Source organism: Anticarsia gemmatalis, chromosome 14 (assembly GCF_050436995.1).
Source record: "Anticarsia gemmatalis isolate Benzon Research Colony breed Stoneville strain chromosome 14, ilAntGemm2 primary, whole genome shotgun sequence".
Lineage (NCBI taxonomy): Eukaryota > Metazoa > Arthropoda > Insecta > Lepidoptera > Erebidae > Anticarsia > Anticarsia gemmatalis.
Genome location: NC_134758.1, coordinates 6,083,750 through 6,098,331, shown reverse-complemented (window position 1 = coordinate 6,098,331; position 14,582 = coordinate 6,083,750). Strand labels below are relative to the sequence as shown.

At 35.2% G+C, this 14,582-nt stretch overlaps 1 protein-coding gene across 1 annotated transcript in view; it reads right to left on the bottom strand.

Moving 5' to 3' along the window:
- The window catches only part of Arl4 (ADP ribosylation factor-like 4), a 45,247-nt gene that overhangs the window by 5,693 nt on the left and 24,972 nt on the right, over nucleotides 1-14,582 (bottom strand). Inside the window, exon 3 of the mRNA XM_076122463.1 lies at nucleotides 2,179-2,243. The gene's annotated coding sequence lies outside the window, so the exon portion shown is untranslated. The remainder of the gene's footprint in view (nucleotides 1-2,178; nucleotides 2,244-14,582) is intronic.

The following is a 14,582-nucleotide window of genomic DNA, read 5'->3' as shown; positions in this document are numbered from 1 at the left end:
CACGACATGACACAGAAATTTGTAAAATGGACACAATTTTTATTTATAAATAGAACTATAATTCTACTTTATAGCAAAATCGAGGTGAAGGTTAAGCAATTATATCTATACTTTACACGTGTACTGTGTACTTATTATACTTCGTTGACCAAATTGCAAACTAATTAGTATGAAATTTACACGATAGGCACGGAAATTTTCTCACTGATGTACTAATTACCTACGCTTATACTTTTTTTTATTTCTGTAGTTTTTCCCTTATACGGCGTAATCTGTTCAATTTCGTTAACTCCATATTATCTTGCAATCGGTTGTTAAATAAACGGCATTAAGTGCAGTGTTCGATAATTCGATGCGGTCGGTACATTTCTTTATAGTGTTAACAGAACGTGTAGTCCAGTTAGCATGTTCCGCTAGTCAGCCTGGTATGCAATGCAACAGGTCCGAAGCGATCCGCATTCGGTGCGCGTATAAGAACGCATCGGGTCAAGTCGCCAAGCCGAAATGAACCGGCCTTACTTTCCGATAGATTTTTTGAAGACAAGAAAAACCCTTGGTATTCTGCTATTCTTATTTCTGAGTTACCTATATTAATTTCTTGTAGTAACATTTGAGATTGGTTAAAACAGGCGTATAATTTAAGCTGGTCTGACTGCTATCGATGACGCGGGCATCCAATTCGTACTGTAGCTCTTCTTCGGACTAGCTAAAGAAAATATTACTTAATTTTTATCTTCTAACAACATAATGTATATTGCCTAATGTATGCATCTCTATTAAAATTAAGGACAAAGTCGGCGGTCGACTTTCAAGAGTAAGGTGACAGGCAAATTGTTATTTGTTAGCTTACATTGATAACTTGCTGATAGTCTCGGTCATAACGGGTCCGAAATGTTCGCGGCGGTTCTAATCCGACAATTAAAACCAGAACGCGTATTACTGACAGGTGAAGGGTAATAAAATAAATGTAATCAAAGCTTAGATACAAACGAACGCGAACATATAACCGTAGCTGTTATCGATGCACGTTATTCACGTATAGTACGCGTAACGGCACCACTTCGTGTTACTAATGTGTATGAACTTCTAATTGATACGCCGCACAAAATTAATGGACCATTCATGTTGGGCACAACTTTGGTTCGTAATTCGTATTAAGGACTACACAACGAGTTTTAGGAAGTTTCAATTGTTTTACTGTGATTATTCGCAAAGTAATGCCGATAATATTAAATGTGTATAAATAATATCATGCTTTCGTTTCCGATACACTTGAAAACGGTGTTATTGTTACAGATATTTTCAATGATAAGATAAAAGGAAATATCAATTTGTACCTGGTATCATTCGGAGTGTAAATTATTGCACTTGACTGAGAAATTAATGTAGCTACCGTGGAAAGCTCTTTGAATGAAAGTTTCATATTCCCGTTTCCATGAATTGACTTTGTCTATTGTTAGAATCACTTACGGGCTCCTGAATACTCAAAATATTGGCTTTTATATTAGTTACAGATTACTTTGGCATTCAGAGTATTTATTTAAAACTCAACGGCAAAGAAGATAATGAAATCTCTCAAGTTCTCGACAAATTTTAAATTACAAATGTTTTGAAATGTTTGAGAAATCTTATCTACTCTTATATTAAAAGCTTTATAGAAGTAAAGAACTTTTTGTGGAACTGTTAATATAGAAATATATTCAAATGTTTTATGAAAAGGTATTTTCGTAATTCATTTATTTGTAAAGTTCTTTCACGAGAATGCGAAATCTTATTAGTTTATTACTTTAGATGAGAATTCTGGGATATTATAGAGAATAAAAAAATACTTTATACGAGAGGCTAAATACCTGAATGTAGTGCTAGAATGTATTTTTAAATATGTATGGAAATGGAAATTTTATTTTTACTGTGTTTTATTGTGTCTATTCATAAGATAGTTTATGAAAGCAAATTGTTAAAAACAGTAATAAAGAGTGTTTAGTCATCGTACTTTCAGTGATCACGTAAACAGCAGATGCGTACTGACGTATTTATATGACGTCTATGTACCCACGCCGTGAGTTATATCTATAATACTATGGGCAAGCGACCAAACAAAACGTTCAACATCATTGTGTTGTGTTTGAAATAACTATTCATGGTACATTAGGTTCTATAGAAACACTGTATACTTACGTGTGCTAATATAAATATTTGACGTCGTTAAAGCCAACACCTTCAGTCTTTAACACGCTTGCTACCTGAAACAAAGAATAGCAATATTTAGTATTAAAGTATATTAACTCTGAAATACAGTAAAGTTATAATTTTAGAATCTAAAGCCTACCAATATAACTGCCGTCTACACAAATAGTATACTAAAATATCAATGTTTGATTCCATTATTTCACACAATACACAAGCATTACGCTTATCATATTTGCTTAAACACGGAAAAACTAAAACAATTTACATCTTTTATATTCATTTGGCCGTAATTAATCTAATTAAAGGAAATCTGCAAGGAGATCAGTAAGTTTGTATACGGAACTACAACTCGCATAATATCATCATCAAATTATTATATTGTAATAGGTTTATCATTGAAGTTGCATCGTTGTCGGCGGAAGGCAATTTCCGCGCATACACTTGTGACGAAGGAGGTCCCGCCCTCGGCAATAGACGTACGGAAGTGTGTAATGAAAATCATTGGTTCATATACGGGACGTGAGTCCTTCACGGAACGATAACCCTATTTTTTATAGTTCACTAACCTTTTCCCGTGGACACAGCTACGCCATCGTATTGGAAAATTGAAAATAGATTACCGTTTTTCAATATTCTGCGTACTTATTAAAATAACAACTTAGTAACTATTTCTATTAATGTTGATTAATACATCAAAAACAAAGAAATCTGCTGAAAATAGATGGCAGCCATTTTGAGATACATTTGTGAATAGTGCCGTAAGTGACCTTATTCAAAATGACCGAAGTGGTTGTGGTACGTGTGTGCCTAAATCTTACCAGAAAATGTAAATGTGATGTTGTTTTTAAGGATTTATAGGTTCTTACTCTACGTCTGGCTAAATCGGGAGCGGAGACGTGTCAAAACTACGATGTCAGAGCTTATTTCAGAAGGTAAATTTACTTTAAGGTTAAACTTAAAGGTCTCGGCTATGAATAGATTGCTGTCTTACGATACACGTAACAAGATGTTTACTTCGAGATGCTCGTTAGTGCACGCATCGGATTAAAAAAGGAAATCATTTGTTAAGTATTGTAACATTAATAATAATAGTGTAATAATAGATTTTTAGTAATGTATAAAAAAATATCCGAGGGGTTAGTATCCAGTTTTTGTCAAAATTTATAGCAACTATTTGATAATTTTACATCTGTTTCTGTCTCCTTTATATAACAAAAGAATTCAGTTTTTCTAACGTGATAGTTTTTCATTGAGGATAAAAGCGTGCGGTTAGTGGATGGCAATTTCCGCTTCTTTCACTAGTGGGCACTTTAATGAAAGACGTGTATTCCGTAGACGTGTACCCGCCTACGGCTAAACCCTGTAAATAATGTTTACGTACATCTTATTCTCAATTATGTTTATTTCCATAGCTATTTTATATTTCCGTCGTAAAACATCAGATTTACGCCTTGATTGTTCTTAGCTGAAACGACAAAATGAATGCGGTTTATATTCATTCCGTATGTACTCTGTATATCTACCTAATTATGTTTTTTATTTTAATTTGTACTCTATAATACTTTTTCGTAGTATTCCACCATAAACAAGAATGTAAACCTGAATGTATCAAATATTAATCCATAGAGTAGTGATGTTCCAGTATAATTTATTATGTATCTCTCTATTATGAATATTGTAACTGTTAATTCTCCAGAGCTCTATTACTCTGAAATTCAACTTAAGACGTTTATTCTAAAGTTGTTACATACGATATAACCGACAGTACCTTCGGTACAGGTATAGCACGTACCGTATTGTATTGTGTTTACACAGTTCAATTTATAGACGTAACGTAGATGTACTATGAGAATTACCGGAAAGCGAGCTTCTCTTGTGTCCGCTATTAACTCAAATTGGATACCGCGGTAAACTATTCAGGAAATGGGGACCTTGGACCGTATGTTCCAGACAGTTACAATAGCAAAGGTAGCTTAATATTGTACAGTATAGAGCTACCTTATCTTTAGTACATATTCATGATTATCGTCGGACATTGTCTGCACAATCGTGGGATTACTTTTGCTTGTTTCTCCATACACGTAGTACGTAGGTAGCACGCACTTCTAATGTAACATTTAAAACAAATACGCTCCTTATTTGTCTAGAACAATATTAGGTAATACGAAAGCGTTTGGTACAGAGGAAATCAGACAAGTGAACTAGAACTAAGCAACATACTCACGTTTCGTCGGAGATGTGCTAAAAATTGTAAAACACAGGTTTTACGAGAAACGTGGTACACTCTAAATATTGAGAGAAATTTTGTCACGAGTCAACAAAGCTGGGGTACAGTTAAATAAACGATTAGATGGCGAAAAACTTGAGATGTCACCAGCTGAGGCCCCGATTTTACAAAAATGTTGCATGATCACCGGTTACGTTCTAAGTTCGTGAGATTTTTCTTAAGATAGGTATCTAAGCGATAAACGTGATGCATATTTATGTTAAGTTAAAAAGAAACGTAGAAGAAAACTAAAGCGTTAAATTTATTGATTTTTGTGTATTAAGCGACAGTACCTGCAGTTTGCCGTTAGGCATGATGATTATCTTAAATTAAGTCGCGGGTCAGTGACTGTAGAGGACAATGAGAGGCCCTAAAAAGCAAACTTACGGTAAGTAACCTTCTTTTTTTAAGTGTAATTACTTCAGTTTTTTGTTTGCACTGGTTTACAAGACGTTTTAAGAGCGTTTAGCCAACGCACCTATGACAGTTTTAGTGTAGGTAACTGATCTCCATTTTCGCCTACAACGACAATTCATATATGGAGGCATAATGTTTAATATGCATTATTTATGCCCCGGTCTTACGAGGACAAGTGGGCACTGATCGTATTCAGCACGACCGGATATTAACGCACGGGTATTAAAACACAAATAAGCAGATAATGATCGCGTATATTTTTGAACAGTTGCAGCACGTGCTTCAACTAAATAAAAACAAAAAGACGTAAGATCGACAGAAATGTGTGACGGCAATGTCGTCATGTGACGTCAACGGGAATTTCGAAGAAAAATTGTATAATTTCTATTATTATCAATATTAGATAAGCGAAAAAAAAAACGCTTGGCACGAGATCACAGAGTAGTTAGCGGATTCCATTTCATTTTCCGTAAGCACCTGGCTCAGCGGGAGCGCGGAGAACGCACGCAAAAACCAGCCTTGAGAGACTGTCATTCAACTAGCGTGCGTACGATCCTATATTTATAATTGTTTTATATGTTTGTTTATGAACCCTCTGTTTAGTTTTTACTCTATGATTGAGATCGTTAACATAGTTCTGTTTATTAATTCAATTTGTGTATGTTCCAGATATTTTAATTGCCATATCTGAGTTATTATGTTTCTAATATGAGTTTTTAACATTCCTATTAACGAGTATTTACGCTGCTCGAATTAGGCAAATATAAGAACCGAATTCCATATAATTTATTTCAGAAATGTTTTATATGTTCACGTAAATTCTAGAATTCAGATACTTCGGTGTACTTACAGCCGGGTACGCCTTTAATGCCTATTATATCGTGACCTTTTCCATCTTGAAAGACGTATAGCGTCAATTAGAATTCCGAGACTATAAAATAAATTGTGTTTTACTCTCTTTACAGTGATGGTACAATCATCTTTATTGTTCTATCCTTTCTCCAAATTGTTGGCTTTAATCTAATGGATTAACACGAAGGTGTGCTTTGCATTTCTTGAAAGCTATATAATTTGAAACTCTACTGACTTCAAATTGGTTTTGAAAATCAAATGATGTGTGGGAAAATGTATAAGATCGTTGAAAATGAGAATAAGATCCATGCAGGGTAAACATTTCTAATTGTTGTTTCCTACGTTTCTTCTCAAGCATAGCAAAGTTTGTATTACTTTCTATTCCCTAACCTATAAAGTTTAATATGCACGTGCAATGCTTGTTGTGATCCTAACCTTTGCTCAGTAACAGTACAATGTCGCAGTAATTATATAATGTGAGTAGTCTCGAGGACGGGAAGCAATCGTTTTGCTTCATTTACTGAAGGCGTATGTATGAATTGTATGGTAATGCATGAGTTTATTGGCGTAACAGACGTGGGAGTGTCGTATTGAACACCTTGTTACATTGTGTTTGTTCTAAGTAGTTTACCGCTTGAAAATATCTCATTTGTCACGCTCTTTTACTAAGGAGATTAACGGAAAATCAAAAGGCGGAAGCGGCTTTGTTAGAATCTCATTACGTTGACTTATTTTCGAAATTAAGTTTGAAGGCTAACAATCGAAATGAGTGTAAGTACTTATGTTAACAAACATTGTTTAGGACTTTTTTGAGATTACAGAATTTAAGAAAGAAAATCGAGAATATAGTTTTAGTTTTTGATTGCAGTTTGCAGCTTGCTTTTACAAACGTGTTAGTTTATTCTGAATCTAGATACCGTACTTCAATATACGATATCAGCAACGTCGGATATTGAAATCTAAAATGTTTCATCAATCAGCAGAATATAACTGCACTTCAAGATTTCAATAACTTCACTCCGTGGTCTATCTATATAAGACTAGCTGACCCGTGCGGCTCCGCTCGCGTGAATGATTTTTTTACTAATACAAAGCTTAATAAAATTATCCTTAACAACAAAATATGCTTTTTTTTTCGAAAAATATTCTCAAAATAATTTATATGTCAAAAACTCGCTCTAAAGCATATACGCCACTAAAACTGTTGACACTGTTGCCATGACGACGGAATTTTGTTAATTCAATCCATACTAATATTATAAATGCGAAAGTAACTCTGTCTGTCTGTCTGTTTGTCTGTCTGTCTGTCTGTCTGTCTGTCTGTCTGTCTGTATGTCTGTCTGCTACTCAATCACGCCTAAACTACCGAACCAATTTGCATGAAATTTGGTATGGAGATAGTTTGATACCCGAGAAAGGACATAGGCTACTTTTTACCCCGGGAAAAATCACGCATTTCCCGGGAAAATTCAAGTTTCGCCACCGAAGTCGCGAATAATCAAGATCATAATGACATTAAATTAACAAAATTCCGTTGTCATGGCAACTGTTTTAATGGCGGATATGCCTTAGCGCGATTTCGTTATATTAAGAGATATAAATAATTTTGAGAATATTTTTCGTGAAAAAAAGCATATTTTGTTGTTAAGGAATAATTAAGCTTTGTATTAGTAAAAAGAAATCATTCACGCGAGCGGAGCCGCACGGGTCAGCTAGTGTCATTATAATATCGATTATTCGCGACTTCGGTGGCGAAACCTGAATGTTACCGGGAAATGCGTCATTTTCCCGGGGTAAAAAGTAGCCTATGTCCTTTCTCGGGTATCAAACTATCTCCATACCAAATTTCATGCAAATTGGTTCAGTAGTTTAGGCGTGATTGAGTAGCAGACAGACAGACAGACAGACAGACAGACAGAGTTACTTTCGCATTTATAATATTAGTATGGATAGGCCGATCAATTTTTCTGAGTGAGCCGTTATTGAATTTATTTAGTAGTAGATCAAAGGCGATGTAGGTCAAGATAAGAGCACTCTGGAGTACAGAACAGTACAGCTTTTGATCCCGTAATCAAACAACCCCTGTTTTGTTCTCGTCAAGCGTGACGGAACATGTGCCACTTTAATAGCTACTATTAGAATTACTACAAAGTGATTTTTGACTTTTTTTTACTTTTGTATGACATCTGTTTTGAACATTTGTTAAATATGTTTATCTTAAGGGATTATAACCAGAATCACATTTTCTTGCAAAAAATCGGGGATGCGAGAGTACAACACTGTATCAAAAAACTGGTAAGCTTTTGTTTCTAAACTATCTAATCTTTGCCATGTCCACACTTTGGAAACCGCATTCTAAGAGTAGATTTTCACCGACACACCTAGCAGTTTTGAGCACACTAGCATTAGCATTACTTAAACTACAATGTTATCTCATGTTAAAACGTAAAAGCCTTACTACACGGTTGATAGAGTAGTTAACGTTTAACGTTTAGTTAATGATAGCACGAGCGTGTAGTATAACGCACTACGCACTGTACGCACATTATTGTCCATTGAACCCACGGTCGCACACGCTCGAATTGCGTCGCGACGATACATATCGTGAGCGTGACCGACTAACGTATAATCGCTTTTTGTAAACACTAATGATACAATTTGCGTTCGTGTTGTTTGCAGCAAAAAATAAATACGAACTAATTCATCAGCTGCCCAGATCCAGAAGTTTCACGGCTTGCACTCCGAAGTGTTGAAACAAATAACCGCAGAATATCTGACGCACAATTTGTAATTCACCGCAATTGTACATTCTTAAGAATGGATAATATTTGTGGCACAAAAAAGTATAATTAGCAAAGTGTCTGGTAATAAGCATTATCATTATAATGCACAGAGTATTATTTACTGAATAACTGAACTGATTTCTGATTGACTCGACATTGTTATAAATTATGTACAGAATGCGGACTGTAAGCCAAAGTAAACAAATAACATAGAATTTATTTAAAGCCGACCCTCTCGTTAGTCAAGTTAGCAAGTAAACACGACTGCTAATACTAAAACTAGATTAGTTGCGACCGCAAACGGATCAGACTCTACAGTTTTATCCGTTTCAACAGTATTTACGACGAAGAAAGTCGTTTCAAAGAGGATGGTCCGAAGTCACTAACTAAATCCATTAATCAAGATCTTTCAGACCGTTCACACGACAGCCGCTCATTTGTAGCCGACGAATAAAACTGTAGAAGGAAATTACAAAACCCACGTATGTACAGTTTGTACCACATTCCCGGAAGAAAGGTGAAAATAAATTTGTATTTATGAACTTTATTGCTCATTTTATGTTGGTATTATATAGGGCAAATAATAACAATAAAGTAGGGCTATTACGAATATGATTCGAGGCGTGGGCATTACTTGAAATATAGATGTGCTCATCGGATGAAATTGTACACACAAATAGCAGTGTGATGCGGTTTCATGTCACCTTGAATACATACAATAAGAATCACGTAGCTGAGTATTAATAGATATTTTTATTCAATAAGTTCACAAGGATGTCGCCGTTACTGGTATCGGTGGATGGCGCACAGTCGACATCGGGATTGAGGCCGAACGAAACCACAGTAGGTACGCCAACTTCGTTTCCAATTTGCTTTCCATTTGCGCTCCGGGACGGCTTGAATGTTTGAAGAGCCGGATTAAAAAGTCACTTTTACGTGACTTTGTATCACCATGTGCCAATAAGATACACTTCCAACATTTTTAACGTTAAAATCTTCAGAACAAGAGCGTAATCATACTACCTAACAATAATGCAATAATATACTTTGATGTTATCGACATCAGTTATTTGTTTCGACCTCGACTACAGATATCGATCATTCACACAACATCAGGTGGTCAGCTATTAATATTCTACACGATATTTCTTTCATATTTAATTTGATAAACGTGCGTGCAGTCAAGTGCATTGGACACATTTAGTCCAGTAGGTCATACGGCGTCACAATGACAACGACCGCTGTCCGCGTCGATTTTATCTCATGGGCAAGTTGTTCGGTCTTCTCTACGTGATGGCAAAACTCGTTCTTGTTGGTACGATATGATCCATCTGTTGTCAACTGATAGCTGTGATTTATATGACCGGCATTAGACGTAGGATACGGTTCAACTGCCAGGGAGGTCGACACACGTCGTATCCGATGACAAGTTATGATCGAATTCAATACGTATGGTGTTACATTCGCCATATACATATATCGTATTTGATTTGCGTGCCGGGTTATAGATCTCATCGATCTGTTTTGCTGGATTTGGAAATACAAAGAACATGACGTTCTATTGAATCACGAAAATCACATCTATTGTAATACGGTGCTATAAAAAATGGTAATGATAAATAATAAATCACTGATGTGAGATAATCAGTTTGATTTATTTGGAGGTCATTACAATAATTAGTAGAGTAAGTCAACGCTTTCGTCGACATGTGCTTATGTGACCTTGTTTCCACTTTACCCTAAATTCTGGCCAGTTAGGCAAGACGATTTTGTTAATGGTACTTTGATCGTTGTGAAATGTTGTTGTAATTAAGCCGTTTCAATTTACCCTGTGATCACGGGTCTAGAATAACAACATATTTCACGCTAAATATATTATATCCAGACTGTGTGGTTCTTTGATTTATGGATGTGCCAATTTATTTGCAACCGGAACCAAGCATTAGCCCAGTCCCAATTAAATAATCATTATAATTTGCTCACGATGTTGATCAATACTTAGTCGGAATTTTGAAACAGGAAAACAAAAAAGAACAACATAAAGTGCATTCGTTTGTAATCGAGAGCGCCGCTTCCTATTACCAGTCCACAGTGTAGGTAATCTTGTTTGCAAATGACCCGGGGCTATCGAGCAGGTACGCGATTTGCGGTCAATGGCTCGAGAAATTGCACCGACACGTAACATTTTCCTTTAACCATGTCTTCGCGCTTGCATTTCGATTCTAATAACACTAATAACTAGTTTGTGGTCGAGTATTTTCTAGCGATAACATAAAATATCGATTGTCATTTATCGATTTATACGGTACGCTAGTTAATAATGTAGGCTGCCTGACATATCGGTCAATAAATAGCTGTTTGTAAGGACGGTCTAGCGTAATTAGTAGAGAGTACGTTATATGAAGTAAAAATAGTGTTTTTGAAAGTACTGATTTATTTAACATATATATACAAAGAACTGTCATGTGTTTAAATTCTAGGAAGTTGGGTGAAATCATACCACTAAAACAAATTAACATCAAGGAAAAACCCGGAGACGTTATATTTAAAATCCAATTTTATTTTTATCCGCCAATTCGGAGTTCGCGAAACGTTGAAGTGAATAGCCTTCACCTAACCAAAAGGTAGTGAACGAGCAGCTGGATTTGAAGTCAAGGTTTGTTCGATTGTGAGATAATTACAGGGTTTGATTAGACGGCGCTGTGCGGCGTACCTTCACGCGACGACCTGCCACGCCGTTGTCAAATTACCCCGCACCAGAATATCGTTTGAATCATGAATATTCAGCATAACTGTATCGGAAGATGAAAACTGAACTGTATTCTCGATGCCGGGGCACGTTTTATAAACGCTTGGATATTTGAGAATTGAGTGTATTGGAAAATACCAAAGTAGGTTAGCGACATCGAATATAACTGCGATGTATCCATTTCATAAAAATGTTGTTGTAGGTCGTAGGTAAACTAATTTGTGTTAAAACATTCGAATGTTTATTTTATTAGATTTTTATTTAACGATGCAAATAAGTGGTTTGTATGTCTTATAACAAAGATTGTTTGTATTTTCTACTACGCACTCGCCTAATCTTTGTTCTACATAAGTCTCTGTTTACAAGCTCACACGTGCGTTATCAGTAAGGTCAAACAAATGCATCATCGACGCAACTGCTTAGACCTTGTTGTTTGACTTTAGATAGCGTAGCAACTTCCGACAAACATCTATTCTGTATCTGCATTTATTTATGCTTCTGCGATAGTTTCAAGTTATTACTCAATCACTTCATTTAAAAAGTGCTTAATAATACTTTCCATTTCTTCATTGCATTACAAACCATAATGAAATGAACTTTACTACTAGCTTGTGTCCATAAATAGAATATTGCACCATTAAAATTATCAATGTAATTGTAACTTTGTTCTGATTTAATGTCTGGCAATGCAGAGAATGCCTGGAAAATACCACTTTCACTGATAAGCAAGACAATAGAAGGCGACGTGGTTTATGACATAACAAATGTATGTAACTATTAATACTATAAACATTACTTTTATATTGTTTTTTGAAATATCAGGTCGGGGAAAAAGTCTTTTCGCATTATAGTATGTATGAACTTGTAATAAAATCTCTTTGGCTTCAAGAATCACAAGGTTTCTTTAAGTGAGCTCGTGAGCTACCCATATATTGAGCTTTTTTGTGTAGAGAAAAGATTTTATTACAAGTTCATACATACTATAATGCGAAAAGACTTTTTCCCCGACCTAATAGATCGCGGTTGTTACTCCAGGCCATGGGTTTAACTCAAAGAAGGGCGTGTTACAATTACAGCGTTTGGCAGGGGATTGATGACCGCAGTTAGTTGGAGTCCACATGTGGCCGTTCTCTACCCATGCCTTGGTAATCCTTTAATCTTTTATTCATAGACAAAGGATGACCTGTTTTTCCAAAACGATACTCATTTGTACGCATAATAATGCCGTTTCGGTCAAGTACTGTATGTAACTCGAAAACCATTGTTTTATGTACTTAAAAGCCAATAATTTAAACCAATTAATTATTAAAATAGTTCAAGAGCAAAATAAGCTTATTAAAGGTACTGTTTATTTATCCAAAAAAGTATATTTGTAAGTGTATCCAACATTTTTCCCTTTCATAACTTTCATAGGCTTATCTTTTGGTTTCGTAATTTTTCTTTGTGTTCGTGTTATCTAGTAAGACGAGCAATTATGGAGTAGCTGATAAAATAGCGCAACGACTGATAACAGTACTGCGACTGTGTTCGTATCTTGCCTTAAATGTGGAAAAGTACGTTATGAATTATGATATCTTTGCGGTTTGCATTGTACGTAAACACACTGCGTTCGAAGAATGGGTGATTAATTTACTTTTTGTTCTTATTATAGTATAATACTTTCTTACTTGCTAAGAAGCAATAGTCACGTAAAAATATAGATTCCCTTGTATAATGTATAAACATATACACTAAAGAGTACCTATACATTAAAGAGTTCATTGTACAGCTCGAGTGAAAAGCAGGAGCATATTGATTATATTTTCCTCTTCTATAAATATGATACCGCTTATAATAATGTAGGTTACCTGGGAATACCTATTTAAATTACGATGAAAATGGCTACCGATTACAATTATTATATTGGTTATCCTTTTACTGTCGTTATAAAGTGTTTCAATAATTTTATTGTTATACGATACACCTATCAATACATACTTTCAAATTAGTATTGCGTCAGACCCAGTGAAAACAATTCCTTGAAGCCACTGCGATAAGAAAGGAGGTGCAATTTTTCACACACGTTTATCGATTTAAAATGGAAATTATTTTCCTCATACTCGTTGCTACAGGGTATTGCATACCATTTGATTTATGATAGAACCCACTCGGGAAAAACAACTGCTTCACCGAAATAAATTTCTAGCGGGAATAACCAATAGCAGAAAAGTGTATTCCGATGTTAAATATTTGAAAGAGGAGAAATTTCCGACTCATAATACAGATATAAACCATTTTCAATAATAATGTTTAATTTAATTGTTGCTTTGAATTAAGATTGTACAGTTTTATATCGATTAAAAATGCATTGATAGAGTGTTATAATCAAAGTATTGTAGGAAGTTTCACTGTAAATGTAAGTACAAAGCCGCTTGCATTTGACTTATGTCACTTCACATACGATAACAATAGACTATCAGTAGCTGGGGCTGCGTCACGCCAAGTGTTGCAGAAATGACTCGCCTCTAACATTCTTACGATAAACCGATTAGATAATAAATACATATTAAAGAAATGTTTGTACACAACTTGAACGTTTTATAGCGTTTTCGATTACGAAGCTTGTTCATCGTAGCGGAAATATTTATGCGATGTAAACAGAACTTAGCCTTTTTAAGTTGTACAAATACTCGCTTTGCACATACGAGTTCTTAGTAATCTTCTTATCAATTTATAAGTATAAAGAACATACCGTAAATACATACTTAAAGACTTTTCATCTTCTCATATTAACTCATTTCCTTCTAAACTCTAAACCTTTATAAATAAGGTGTCGAGAGATTTGTTTACGTATATTTCAGGTAAAGCGCGTGTTGTCGTATTTCTCAAAGGCTCCATTCTTCCTGTTTTTTGGAGCTCCTGCGGTATTTCATGCCAGTTTCAAAAGAAAACATGCATGTTACTTTTATTTTTTTGGTCTGCAAACAATGCTGGCAGGAAAAAGTAGAGAGAAGTATTTTATGAAATGCAGACTCGTAAAAATCTAGAGTCCGTCTGTGTCACATACGCAAAGAGTGAAAAGGACGATAAAAGTTTATATGTCCACAAAACTGGTACATAATCAGGCCTGTAGTTTAGGCGTGAAAGTGTGATAACATCCCAACTTTTACATTTACACTAATAGCAAGCATTGTAACTTTTGCTTTTGGCATAAAAGTGTCCTCGGTTAGGCATTTATTCCGATTTCACTGCCAAGATATTATCCATTTTCTTGGTAATATTTTCGCCGCAGTTCTTTTATCAATATTGTATGAGGTTTATACTGTGAGCTAACGTGTGAGATTAC